The 14,075-nt window shown below is 40.6% G+C and overlaps 1 protein-coding gene and 2 pseudogenes across 1 annotated transcript in view; 2 read left to right on the plus strand and 1 right to left on the minus strand.

The window, feature by feature from the left end:
• The window catches only part of LOC134891357 (T cell receptor alpha chain MC.7.G5-like), a 545,029-nt gene that overhangs the window by 371,068 nt on the left and 159,886 nt on the right, over positions 1-14,075 (plus strand). The gene's annotated exons all lie outside the window — the stretch shown is intronic.
• Positions 4,873-4,991, minus strand: LOC134933608 (5S ribosomal RNA; annotated as a pseudogene).
• Positions 10,900-11,018, plus strand: LOC134933612 (5S ribosomal RNA; annotated as a pseudogene).

The following is a 14,075-nucleotide window of genomic DNA, read 5'->3' on the forward strand; positions in this document are numbered from 1 at the left end:
ACGGATATGGCAGACAGGGCACCCCTGGACTGATATGGCAGACAGGGCACCCATGGACTGATATGGCATACAGGGCACCTCTGGACTGATATGGCAGACAGAGCATCCATGGACTGATATGGCAGACAGGGCACCCCTGGACTGATATGGCAGACAGGGCACCCATGGACTGATATGGCATACAGGGCACCTCTGGACTGATATGGCAGACAGGGCACCCCTGGACTGATATGGCAGACAGGGCACCCCTGGACTGATATGGCAGACAGGGCACCCATGGACTGATATGGCAGACAGGGCACCTCTGGACTGATACAGCAGAATTAGCAGCACTCCTGGACTGATATGCAGGCTGGGCACCCCTGGACTGATATGGCAGACAGAGCACCCCTGGACTGATATGGCAGACAGGGCACCCCTGGACTGATATGGCAGACAGGGCACCCATGGACTGATATGGCATACAGGGCACCTCTGGACTGATACAGCAGAATTAGCAGCACTCCTGGACTGATATGCAGGCAGGGCACCCCTGGACTGATATGGCAGACAGAGCACCCCTGGACTGATATGGCAGACAGGGCACCCCTGGACTGATATGGCAGACAGAGCATCCTTGGACTGAAATGGCAGACAGGGCACCCCTGGACTGATATGGCAGACAGGGCACCCCTGGACTGATATGGCATACAGGGCACCCCTGGACTGATATGGCAGACAGGGCACCCCTGGACTGATATGGCAGACAGGGCACCCCTGGACTGATATGGCAGACAGGGCACCCCAGGACTTAAACAGCAGACATGGTATCCCTGGACTGATACAGCAGACTTAGCAGCACCACTGGACTAATATGGCAGACAGGGCACCCCTGGACTTATACAGCAGACAGGATACCTCTGGACTGGTATGGCAGACAGGGCACCCCTGGACTGATATGGCAGACAGGGCACCTCTGGACTTATACAGCAGACAGGGCATCCTAGGACTGATACAGCAGACTTAGCAGCACCCCTGGACTGATATGGTAGACAGAGCACCTCTTTCAAATACAGCAGAGAGAGCACCCTTTTTAGATACAGCAGACAGAACACCCGCCCCATGCCACGTCAGAACACCCGCCCCACGCCACCCCACGCAGACACAGTACTGAGATGGACTCCTCCATCCAGTACACTCTCCAATGCCAGAGTGAAGATGGCGCTGATCACCGGGGATTTATATAGAATCCAAAACCTGTGAGAATCCGACAGTGGGATGATGATGTTTTGCCTTGATGACATCATCGAGGCGGGCGGGAAAAAACGAGCCGGGCTCGGATCCCGACTTGGATCACACGTTCTGGGAGGTTTGGTTCTCAGGGAACTGAACCCGCTCATCTCTAGTTGTTAGTCTCCTTCCCAGTCTCTGTTAGGATAGTTTAACTTTTGACAGTTTGACCAGTTACAATTTATCCTTACTTACAAGACATTGGGCGGGATGTCTGCTACCGCATTTTCCTAATATACTAACACGCGGCCGGCAGGACAGTGCTGCGGAGGGGTTTGCCAGTTTATGCTGGCGCTACCCCATAGAACACTTGTATTTATTAACTGACACTAATTAGTGAATAAAAACATGAATAAAATATAAAATTCACACAATCATATAAAATTAAGGGCATATATGGAGCTGAGAAAAAATTCAAATGTGCTGCTAATGAGTGTCCACTGAGGATCCCGGACTAGAACACTGGACAAAAGTTCCCTGGGGAAGAGAAATGGAATACAGCTGGTTTTACCCGTATAAGCGGAGGCTTCCAATTGCTTTTGAAAACAGCAGGCGAGCTGTATCACTTGTATTCAAGCTGGGTCTCTCCGATGAATGCTGTAATTGATATGTCCCACAGAGAACAATTCCAAGGCAGGTGTTCCAAAATAGATTGTCAAAAGTCCATATCTGGATCCTGTGATGAAGTGGAGCACTGGTGATAGTGGTGATGGCAGCTTTTTCACACTTAACGCGTTTCCCTAGGCACGGTCACCTAGCTTCATCAGAAGTAGAGCTCCCACTGATTCAGGGATCTATTTAAACCCTATTTAATCACCTGATGCCCAACAGGTGTGTAACAGGTGTATAACAATAATGAGTAATCAATCATCCATAGTATTTATAAAAACTATAGTTTTGCAATTTCACTAATCCCATTTAATAGATAGAGTGATGTGTAGGAAGCAAACCCACAAAAAATGTATATATATATGTAATCCATAAACATAAATAAAACTGAATAGGAAAGGTGTTAAAGGTCAGTACAGTCACATGACCTAATTCCGGACTCTTAGTTCTATAGATTTTTCATGTAAATCTCAGAAATCCCTATGTTATGTATATCCAAGCCTGCAGACCTTACCAATGATATTAAGATCACTTTTATATACCCTTTCCTGTAATGAATATAATCTTTCTTTTACTTCCATTTTTCACACTTCCAAAATTAATTTTTTGGATGTAAACCTTGAGATTATTGATAACAAAATAATCACATCCACATTTAATAAAAAAACAAACACCAATTCTTATTTACACTTCACGAGTTCACATTTTAGACCCTGGAAACAAAACATCCCTAAGGGACAACTCATTCGCCTGAGGCGGAATTGTTCCAACTTTGATACTTTTGTCGAACAAGCAGAAAGTTTACTTAAATCTTTCAGGGAATGTGGTTATCCCGATAACCTTCTACAAAAGGCATTTATAGAGGTTTCTAGTTTGGAAAGAAATAGCCTCCTACAATACAATTCTAGGAAAGAAGAATATGGGGAAAAAATGGATAGAAGTTCGGCATTTATATGCAAATTTAACAGTTGTGCAGGACAGATTCGCAACATACTAAATAGAAATTTCAAAATCCTGAGACAAGATCGTATGTTGACAGATACATTACCTAAAGTACCACAAATAATATATAGAAAGAATAGGTCACTAAAAACTCTCTTGGCACCTAGCCATTTGAAAACAATAGATAAGGATGATAAAAAGAGGCAATATATGTCAGGATCCGAATGGTTGACAAAGAAACCACTTGGCTTCTTCCACTGTGGTAAGAATAAATGCCAAGTTTGTACACATACACCAAGAAAAACAGTGTCTGTCGATCTACCAAACAAAACTGATGTATATTTAATTAAATCATTTATGAATTGCGATTCCTCATATGTCATCTATTTACTTTGGTGTAGTTGCCACTTATATTATGTAGGTCACACCACCAGGAAACTGCGCACCAGGTTCATGGAACACAAAAGAAATATTGCTAAAGGCTTCCTCAAGCATAGTGTATCTCGTCATTTCTTAAACACACATCAGAAAGATCCTGGATGCCTTTCAATCCTAGCTTTAGAACATGTGGCACCTACTGTGAGAGGTGGAGATAGATATACAACCTTATGTAAGAGAGAGATATATTGGATGTTACAGTTCAATTCAGTACACCCGACTGGTTTAAATGAGACAATGGAATTAAATATAGTAATATAAAACCATTGGGAGATGTCATGTTGAACTCTTATCTCTCAATAAATTTGAACATCTGTCGTCTGTGGTTGGTACAGGTGACAACTCTGTGACACCTGTGTGTGGTCTGTTCGGCCGTGGAGGCATCCACGCACAACCTGGACGGGACGGTGGTTTTTCCCTGTCAGCACGCCTGGGTAGTGCGTATATCCGGGACATATAGGGATATTTGGGACACCTCTGTTAACAGAGGACCCCCCACGGCCGGATAGCCACCCAATCATAGCGAAGATGACAGGTTCTGTGAGAAAAACAAAGCTCCATCCATTTGTACCGTCCCCTTTCTCTTCTTGTGTTGGTCTCCGCCCCCCCCCCCCCTCCCTCCCATTTTGGGTTCTATATAAATGTATAAAAAATTATGCATCTTTAATGTCTAAATTTTATTTATTATCAAGCAAGCATTACTAATTGCTACCATTAGTACTATTATTATCTTATGTGTGCCCTGTATCAAAATATATATCCTGAGGAGATCTAAGGAAGATCCGAAAGATATTATCGATTGAATCTGCATTATGTATAACTGTCTCATATAGTTCTAGTATATGAGTATTATCTGATTAATATTGCATGTATCTCATATAACATTTGATCTGAAGATAATCTCTTATCGTAAGAACCAGAAATTATAAGTATTCAATATAATTGGAAGTGTCACCATATGCTAAAAACAATGATTTATATATTTATGTATCCCATTTTCAAGATTTTCATATGTGGTCTATGTTCCTTATATGCCCACAGTGGGAAAAGGGGGGTTTTGGGTTTGGGAATACCGCACAGGATCAAAAAAAGAGAGATATGAAAGCAGTAAATAAGATATTGACTCCGAGAAAAACTGACTGATTAGACGGTAGTCTAAGATGAATCACCTTCTACCATCAGAATGAATCTCTATCGGCAGACAAAAATGGTGATTGTCAGCGGTGCTCCCAAAGGTCCAAACGTATTTGAATTTAGGAAAAGAAGAAAAAATGACCTTGGGTGGGAGCACTCATTCCCGGAGAGTTATTAGTAGATATGATGTCTGTATGAGTAGTAATGTGATAATGAAAAGATTAAAACATAACTTTTAATAATCTATATCTAAAAGGCTAGGTACACTAATTTGAGTTTACTGTAAAAGAATTTTTACTTTTGTTTTGAAAAACACAAGATACCCAATTTGATAATAAGATGGCTATGAACTTTCTTAAGCCATATAAAGTTAAATCTGCGAATATATTAATGGATAGTTACTGTGATAATTCAGTATCTGGCAAGCAAATGCCCATCCCTCCGTTGGTTCAGTGCAAACACCCATTCAATTCCACTGGAGACCCACAACACCTGGTATTCCCAAATGGTCTCCCACTGAAGTACTGACCAGGCCCAACACTGTATCGCCTCCAAGATCGGACGGGATTGGGCATACCCAGTGTGGTATGGTAGTGGGTGACGTATGGAAAAGGGCAGAGATTGCAACTGATTGCGGGATTTGTGTTATTGTGCCAGTTTTAGCCAAGTACAATCCTCCTTAAAATTTGTTGACCGTCATTGCACCAATTTAGCGACCCAAACACATGGGTATGCAGAGGTTAAATCATATGGTCAACAAGAGTTGATAACATAAGCCTCTATTGTTTTTGTTCGTGGCGTGAGGCAAAACAAAAATAGTAGCCTATTATGATTTTAAGGCATGTATAAAGAACAAACACAAAATTCCAATGAGCCAAGTGTCTGTTATTGCAGATTAAATCTGTCAGAAAAGCAAAAATTGAATAGTATCAACAATGGAAGGATTGGCTAAATTAGCACACAGATATATAGATAGATGTGCTTTAAAGTAATATATATTTTGCTGCAATAGGTTTTAGACAGTGTAAACCTATATTTTGCTGCAATGGGTTTAGACAGTGCAAACCATGAACACTCGCATACCAGCAGCTGATATAACCAATACAATTGTTGCCATAAATTTAACATGTGCTGATACTTAGAAGCCAAATGTAAACTTTTTTTATAGAGAAAGCACACATTGTTGCAGCTACCACTGCCCTGCACTGTGTTATAATTATATATTCAATTTACAATTTTTAAAGATACAAAACAGCCTAGACAATTTGCAGGCAGAAATTAGTGGCTAAATGCCACAAGTAATAGTGCAGTTAGTCATAGATAGCACCTATAATAAATTGATGTGTGCTTGACAAAGAAAAAGACGGCTATTTTCCGTATATAAACCATAAGAAGCAGCTCAAATAATTATCAGACAAAGAAATGGCAACTGAATATCACGGGTAGCGGTGTAACTATTAGTGCACAACACCTATAGTTAGTGATTCTAAGCATGTGCTTGCATCTCAAAACCAGCAAGATGAGATTACCCAAATAAATATTGGGTTGATGGTGGTGGTGGGGGCAGTGAACAGGGGGGAAGGGGGAGAGAGGATACTTATGCCGTGCGCCTCCCCGTCCCGTCGAGTGCCGCCGAGCCGCCTATGTCCGTGCGGTGTGCAGGCTGGCCGAAAGACAAGGCGGGGTCGGAAGAGGAGGAAGAGGCAGAACGCAACAGCAGTGGGATCTACCACCACCCAGAAGACAACCGGCACGGAACACACGGAGGAGATAATTATGGACTCTCCAGCCTCACCAGAGACTTCCTCTAAACTCAAAATCATCAACCTTTCTACACATATCCTAGACGATAACCAAATTCAAGTCCTGAGTAAGGGTCTTTCTTACTCCCCAACCGAACAATTCAATAGATTTCAGTGGGAAAAAGATCTAAGACTATTCAACAGAAAACTACTCCTCACTAAATTTCACAATAAAAGACTGGCATTTGAATCAACATCCATCCAACCAAACCAGACGGAGGAGTGTGAGAATGGTGATACACCAGAATTACTGGGACTGGAACAAGAAGCATTGGCAGCCCTAAGGGAATTAGAATCTGAATCTCAACCAACAACTGATACACAGTGGGAGGTCAGTACAAGATTCATCTGTAAGAAAAAATCTTCTTTCTTTCCGACAGAACAGACAAGCCCTGAGGTGCAGATCTTTACTAAATTAGTATCAAAGGAGTTTGATCGCATACATCTTAACAAAAGCAGAGGACAGCACAATTCCAACCTATCCAGACAAGAACGTAAGGCTCTAAGAGAAATTGAATCCTGGCAGGACGTGATTATCAAACCGTCTGATAAAGGGGGCAACGTGGTGATATGGCCTCAAGAACAGTACCTACAGGAAGCATACCACCAACTGGAAGATAAGTTATGCTATCAAAGGACAGTACTCAACCCCATGGAGAATTTTAAGACCAAATACAATAGAATTCTCACTCATGCGCACGCTGAGGGCACTATCACTACCTCTGAATACCATTATCTTCAGACAACTCATCCGATCATTCCCACGTTCTATATGCTCCCCAAGACACATAAAAACATCAAGAAGCCACCTGGCAGACCGATCGTATCGGGAATAGGATCACTCACTGAAAAAGCCAGTGTTTTCGTTGACCTACATCTACGACATCATGTTTTGGGGCTCCCATCTTTTGTTCAGGACACTACTGATGTCCTTCGAAAAATCCACGATATCAAACTTGAAAAAAACCAATACTTAGTTTCCCTCGACGTGGAAGCATTATATACTTCAATTGACCACTGCAAGGGACTAGATGCTGTCAACTATTTCATGCATACAGAAGGCATGGAAAATTTTCATTCATTTTTGGCTGACCTACTCTGGTTTATACTGAATCATAACCTTTTCACCTTTAATAACAGACTCTACCTGCAGGTTAGGGGCACAGCTATGGGGGCAGCGTGTGCCCCTACCTATGCTAATATCTTTTTAGGGTGGTGGGAAAGGGAATTTGTGTTCAGTGACTGTAATGACACTTTTACAGACAACATCATCATGTGGGTCAGGTATATTGATGATATCCTGATGATCTGGGAAGGAGATATAGAGACACTACTGCTATTTATTGAGCACTTGAACAACAATGATCTCAATATTCGGCTTACTCATCAGATAAGCCAGGAGGAACTCCCATTCCTAGATGTCCTCATTTATAAAGATGAAAATGACATGATTGCAACGAAACTATATAGAAAAGAGACATCATCTAATACCCTGCTACACCAGACCAGTTCCCACTTTCCTCCAACTATAGACAATATTCCAAAGGGAGAATTCTTACGTTTAAGAAGGAACTGCTCCAACGATTCGGACTTTGTAGCACAAAGCAAAGACCTTTCAAATCGATTACGTGAAAGAGGGTATAGTAATACATCAATCAAGAAAGCCAGTAGGAGTGTGCAGACCATTAACAGAGAACAACTAATCTTTAACAAAAAACAGAAGCAACAAGATTCAAATACTATTAGATTTGTCGGTGGTTTCTGTAAGGAATGGTACCAGGTGAAACAAGCCATTCAGAAACATTGGGGGATCTTACATTTAGACCCCATTTTATCTGAAAAACTAGGACCACGAGTCTCTATGAGTTGGAGGAGGGCAAAAAACGTTAAAGACAGATTGGTCACCAGCCATTTCCAACAATTTCCAGCTAAGCCACAGATCACAACTGGCACGCACCCATGTGGCCACTGCAAAGCTTGCCAGTACATCCACAAGACCGACAATATCCAAGACCGATATGGCAAGAATATTAAACTCAGACATTTCATTAACTGTTCCACAGAAGGCGTGGTTTACTGCATTTCTTGCAGCTGCCATAAAAGATATGTAGGGATGACTACAAGACCCTTCAAGCAAAGGATATTGGAACATATAGGCTCCATTCGAAATGCCACCAAAGATCTTGAAAGAATGAAGCAGATCACCTCTGTGGCACGTCATTTCTTGCATCAGCATGCCGGTCGATGGGACGAATTGAAAGTATGCGGTTTAGAAAAAGTGAAAATGGGCATACGTGGAGGTGACTTGACCAACACACTCCTACGTAAGGAATGTGAATGGACTTTCAAATTAGATTTTCTGCATCCGCAGGGACTAAATGAAACAATAAACTTTGGTGCCTTCCTTCCAATTTGATCATGTATATATTCCTTTGATTCTAGTTAATATAAAAAATGCTTTCTCTTTCTCTTCTCCTTACTGTTAACATGCACTTTTATTCACTACATTCAAGCAACACATGTTTTTCATCTCACATTATAAAAATCTTTTTCACACATTTGTTTGGAACCCGGGTTCAGTTCACTTTCACTTGTATTTTTAATTTTATTTTTATTTATATACTTTCATCACACAACCTCATCTTATTTACATATATTTTCAGGATCCACAACAGCATGCTTTATGCATACAGTCACTAATTTTATGCACACTCAGCACACCTCATTTTTTCTTTTCCAATTTCCTTTCCAATTATATAAGCTCCCACATTTTTATTATTTTTCTTACACACTTAACTACTATACTACCACTCAATCACCATTATTGTATATCTATCCCCTCACATCTTGCAATACAATTTTTTATTCCTACACAATCTTAATCCATTTCCTCTTTCCCACAAAAAAATTTTTTTTTGTTCAGTAAAGAGTAACAATCTCTGCACAAATATTTATTTTTCACTAAATGGTACAAAATATAATTATCCTATTCCAATACCTGTCAACACTATTAGCAATCAGCAGCAAATCCAGCTAGTGGTTCTCGTAGTTCAATTTGTATCCTTTAATTAAGCAACTACCGGCATTTGTTTTCACTGATTAACCAAGTTATCAACTCTTTACTAAGTATACATCTCAACCACCAATTAATATAACAACATTATTATCTCTGATTAGAGTTATTACGGTGCCTCTGTGTGTTTTCGGCTCTACATTCCCTAATCGATCATGGTCATAGGCTATTTCTAATTTACATAATATACCCCTTTCAAACGGCAAATTTACTCTCCTTCAAACATGTTTTTGCTCCTTGTAAACGCAATACTCTCATCATGTTTAAGCTGTTAATTCCCATTCAATTAATCAGAACAAATGGGTCTTGTATTAAGCCCAAGTTCCCCTGGCGTCAGGCACGGCATTATTAAATATATGTTTCCGCTGTGTTAATCCAGCCACTACAGCCGCTATTGGTGGTACTTCCCAATATATTGCTGCTGCCAGCGCCTCTATGCTCACGCTACCCGTGAACAAGCTGACTGCGAAACGTACGTTGGGTACGTGATTGTGGGTCACGGAGAGCGCTCTCACGTGACCAGTCTCAGACCAGCAACGGAGGATAGGAGACCGGGCGAGACGGCCAGCCTGCACACCGCACGGACATAGGCGGCTCGGCGGCACTCGACGGGACGGGGAGGCGCACGGCATAAGTATCCTCTCTCCCCCTTCCCCCCTGTTCACTGCCCCCACCACCACCATCAACCCAATATTTATTTGGGTAATCTCATCTTGCTGGTTTTGAGATGCAAGCACATGCTTAGAATCACTAACTATAGGTGTTGTGCACTAATAGTTACACCGCTACCCGTGATATTCAGTTGCCATTTCTTTGTCTGATAATTATTTGAGCTGCTTCTTATGGTTTATATACGGAAAATAGCCGTCTTTTTCTTTGTCAAGCACACATCAATTTATTATAGGTGCTATCTATGACTAACTGCACTATTACTTGTGGCATTTAGCCACTAATTTCTGCCTGCAAATTGTCTAGGCTGTTTTGTATCTTTAAAAATTGTAAATTGAATATATAATTATAACACAGTGCAGGGCAGTGGTAGCTGCAACAATGTGTGCTTTCTCTATAAAAAAAGTTTACATTTGGCTTCTAAGTATCAGCACATGTTAAATTTATGGCAACAATTGTATTGGTTATATCAGCTGCTGGTATGCGAGTGTTCATGGTTTGCACTGTCTAAACCAATTGCAGCAAAATATAGGTTTACACTGTCTAAAACCTATTGCAGCAAAATATATATTACTTTAAAGCACATCTACCTATATATCTGTGTGCTAATTTAGCCAATCCTTCCATTGTTGATACTATTCAATTTTTGCTTTTCTGACAGATTTAATCTGCAATAACAGACACTTGGCTCATTGGAATTTTGTGTTTGTTCTTTATACATGCCTTAAAATCATAATAGGCTACTATTTTTGTTTTGCCTCACGCCACGAATAAAAACAATAGAGGCTTATGTTATCAACTCTTGTTGACCATATGATTTAACCTCTGCATACCCATGTGTTTGGGTCGCTAAATTGGTGCAATGACGGTCAACAAATTTTAAGGAGGATTGTACTTGGCTAAAACTGGCACAATAACACAAATCCCGCAATCAGTTGCAATCTCTGCCCTTTTCCATACGTCACCCACTACCATACCACACTGGGTATGCCCAATCCCGTCCGATCTTGGAGGCGATACAGTGTTGGGCCTGGTCAGTACTTCAGTGGGAGACCATTTGGGAATACCAGGTGTTGTGGGTCTCCAGTGGAATTGAATGGGTGTTTGCACTGAACCAACGGAGGGATGGGCATTTGCTTGCCAGATACTGAATTATCACAGTAACTATCCATTAATATATTCGCAGATTTAACTTTATATGGCTTAAGAAAGTTCATAGCCATCTTATTATCAAATTGGGTATCTTGTGTTTTTCAAAACAAAAGTAAAAATTATTTTACAGTAAACTCAAATTAGTGTACCTAGCCTTTTAGATATAGATTATTAAAAGTTATGTTTTAATCTTTTCATTATCACATTACTACTCATACAGACATCATATCTACTAATAACTCTCCGGGAATGAGTGCTCCCACCCAAGGTCATTTTTTCTTCTTTTCCTAAATTCAAATGCCCACAGTGGGGCAAGATATGCCCGCTTTTCCGTCCTTGAGGTCCCGCCCTGTGAGTCACATGACAGGCGAGTGACGTCGTCGCGCATCGCGACGACGCTCACTGGGGTTGCTTAGCAACTAGACAACCCCGGTCCAGACACCGTACGCCGGAGTATACACGGGTTGCCTAGCAACCGAGTTACTTCCGCCAGGCCACATTTACTGGCCATTGCCGGTCACGTGACCGGGCTGCACGGGGCCGCAGGACGGAACATCGAGACTTGGCTATCATATATATAAAAGTGATCTTAATATCATTGGTAAGGTCTGCAGGCTTGGATATACATAACATAGGGATTTCTGAGATTTACATGGAAAATCTATAGAACTAAGAGTCCGGAATTAGGTCATGTGACTGTACTGACCTTTAACACCTTTCCCATTCAGTTTTATTTATGTTTATGGATTACATATATATATACATTTTTTGTGGGTTTGCCTCCTACACATCACTCTATCTATTAAATGGGATTAGTGAAATTGCAAAACTATAGTTTTTATAAATACTATGGATGATTGATTACTCATTATTGTTATACACCTGTTACACACCTGTTGGGCATCAGGTGATTAAATAGGGTTTAAATAGATCCCTGAATCAGTGGGAGCTCTACTTCTGATGAAGCTAGGTGACCGTGCCTAGGGAAACGCGTTAAGTGTGAAAAAGCTGCCATCACCACTATCACCAGTGCTCCACTTCATCACAGGATCCAGATATGGACTTTTGACAATCTATTTTGGAACACCTGCCTTGGAATTGTTCTCTGTGGGACATATCAATTACAGCATTCATCGGAGAGACCCAGCTTGAATACAAGTGATACAGCTCGCCTGCTGTTTTCAAAAGCAATTGGAAGCCTCCGCTTATACGGGTAAAACCAGCTGTATTCCATTTCTCTTCCCCAGGGAACTTTTGTCCAGTGTTCTAGTCCGGGATCCTCAGTGGACACTCATTAGCAGCACATTTGAATTTTTTCTCAGCTCCATATATGCCCTTAATTTTATATGATTGTGTGAATTTTATATTTTATTCATGTTTTTATTCACTAATTAGTGTCAGTTAATAAATACAAGTGTTTTTCAATCATCCATAGTTGTTTTAATTATTGGAAAGACAGCCAGCGCCGGCTTACTTGCCTTTTGTTGTAAAAACTCTGTATTGGGACTGACAATCCCTTGCTGGCAGCTGTGACAGCGCGTCTGGAATTGTTCTTCTCTTTTTCTTTTTTTGTCTATATCCAGACGCAGCAGTCATGAGCTGTTTTTCCAATTTTAAAGAGAGAAGCGATAGGAGGCAAACCTATATGACCAATTGGGGTGATTCAATGATAGATAAACCTGATTCTGAATTGTGTGATATGAATAAGGATTTCTATGCTCTTGAGGATCTCTTAAAAAATGAATCAAGGAATTGGTTAGACAGCACCAATCTGCAGAACTATCTGGATAAGGGGATGGTACCAAGGGGTCTTAGACTATTCAAAAATTCTATTTTCTCTGATTATCCTGAATTCCAGAAGGAGTGGGATAATCTGTTGGACAATTGCTCATTAGCCCTCATGAAAACCATCATTAAATTCAGAGCATTTAAGGTCCAACAAATTGAAAAAGAAATAGACTCTTTGAAAAAATCAATGGATAAATACATGTCATTAACAGAATTTAAAGAAAAGGATAAACGTATTAATGAAAGAGTCATTAATTTTGAAAAGAATTTGATGGATAACAAGTATAGGAAATTTAAGAGGGACTCTTTTGATTATAAAAATGATCAAATTAGAACCTATAGGAATAACTATAAACAAACCCGTAGACCAGGTACCCCTAGAAATATTCAGGGGAGGGAAAGGGATCACCCACGACAAAAGTCTAACACTAGAAGGGAAACATTTGAACATAAAAATAGATTTGAACCTCTTGACCATTTTGATAATTCTAGAAGGTCACCTAAACAAATGGGAGCAAGAAAGAAAGAATACCAACACTCTCTAGGCCATTATTCAGATCAAGCAGAATCCTCTATTGCAGATTCCTATAGAAGCAAAATTAGAAGCAGAGTGGATCATTTTTTAGACAGGGAACACAGACTCAACAGGTGGGAATCCCCACCAAAGAAACAGAGAGCAGCCTTTCGAAACAAAAGAGCAAGAAACCCAAGCTTAGAGGAACCAGAGGAGGACGATTAAAAAACAAACATGCCCATGGGATCACTAAGACTAAAAAAGCCCTTAGTATAGACCAAAATAGAAATCATAAAAAAGTCTTTAATCTTTCTTCCAAACAACTAACTAAATCTGAATTGGCACTCCTGGAGAAGGGACTTAAATTTCCCCCTACCAGGGGGCCAAACCTGTTCGATCTATATGTTGATTTGAACAGATTTGTACGTACGCTCTGTCGCAAACGTTATTTTGCAAATAAACGATTAAAAGAGACACAGGATACATCTATCCCTATAGTACTAGACAGCACAGACACCATCCTTATAAACACTTTAGAGAGTCTATGGCAGGAAGGGAACACAGAATCAGAAAATCCCATTAGAACTGAGGAAAAAATCTTTGATATAAAGAACAGAGATAAATTTAAGAAAAAATCGGAATTTTTCCCAATTAGTGCTAAGAGTAGTTCTATCGAGTCCTTCTA

This window comes from Pseudophryne corroboree, chromosome 1 (assembly GCF_028390025.1).
Source record: "Pseudophryne corroboree isolate aPseCor3 chromosome 1, aPseCor3.hap2, whole genome shotgun sequence".
Classification (NCBI taxonomy): Eukaryota; Metazoa; Chordata; class Amphibia; order Anura; family Myobatrachidae; genus Pseudophryne; species Pseudophryne corroboree.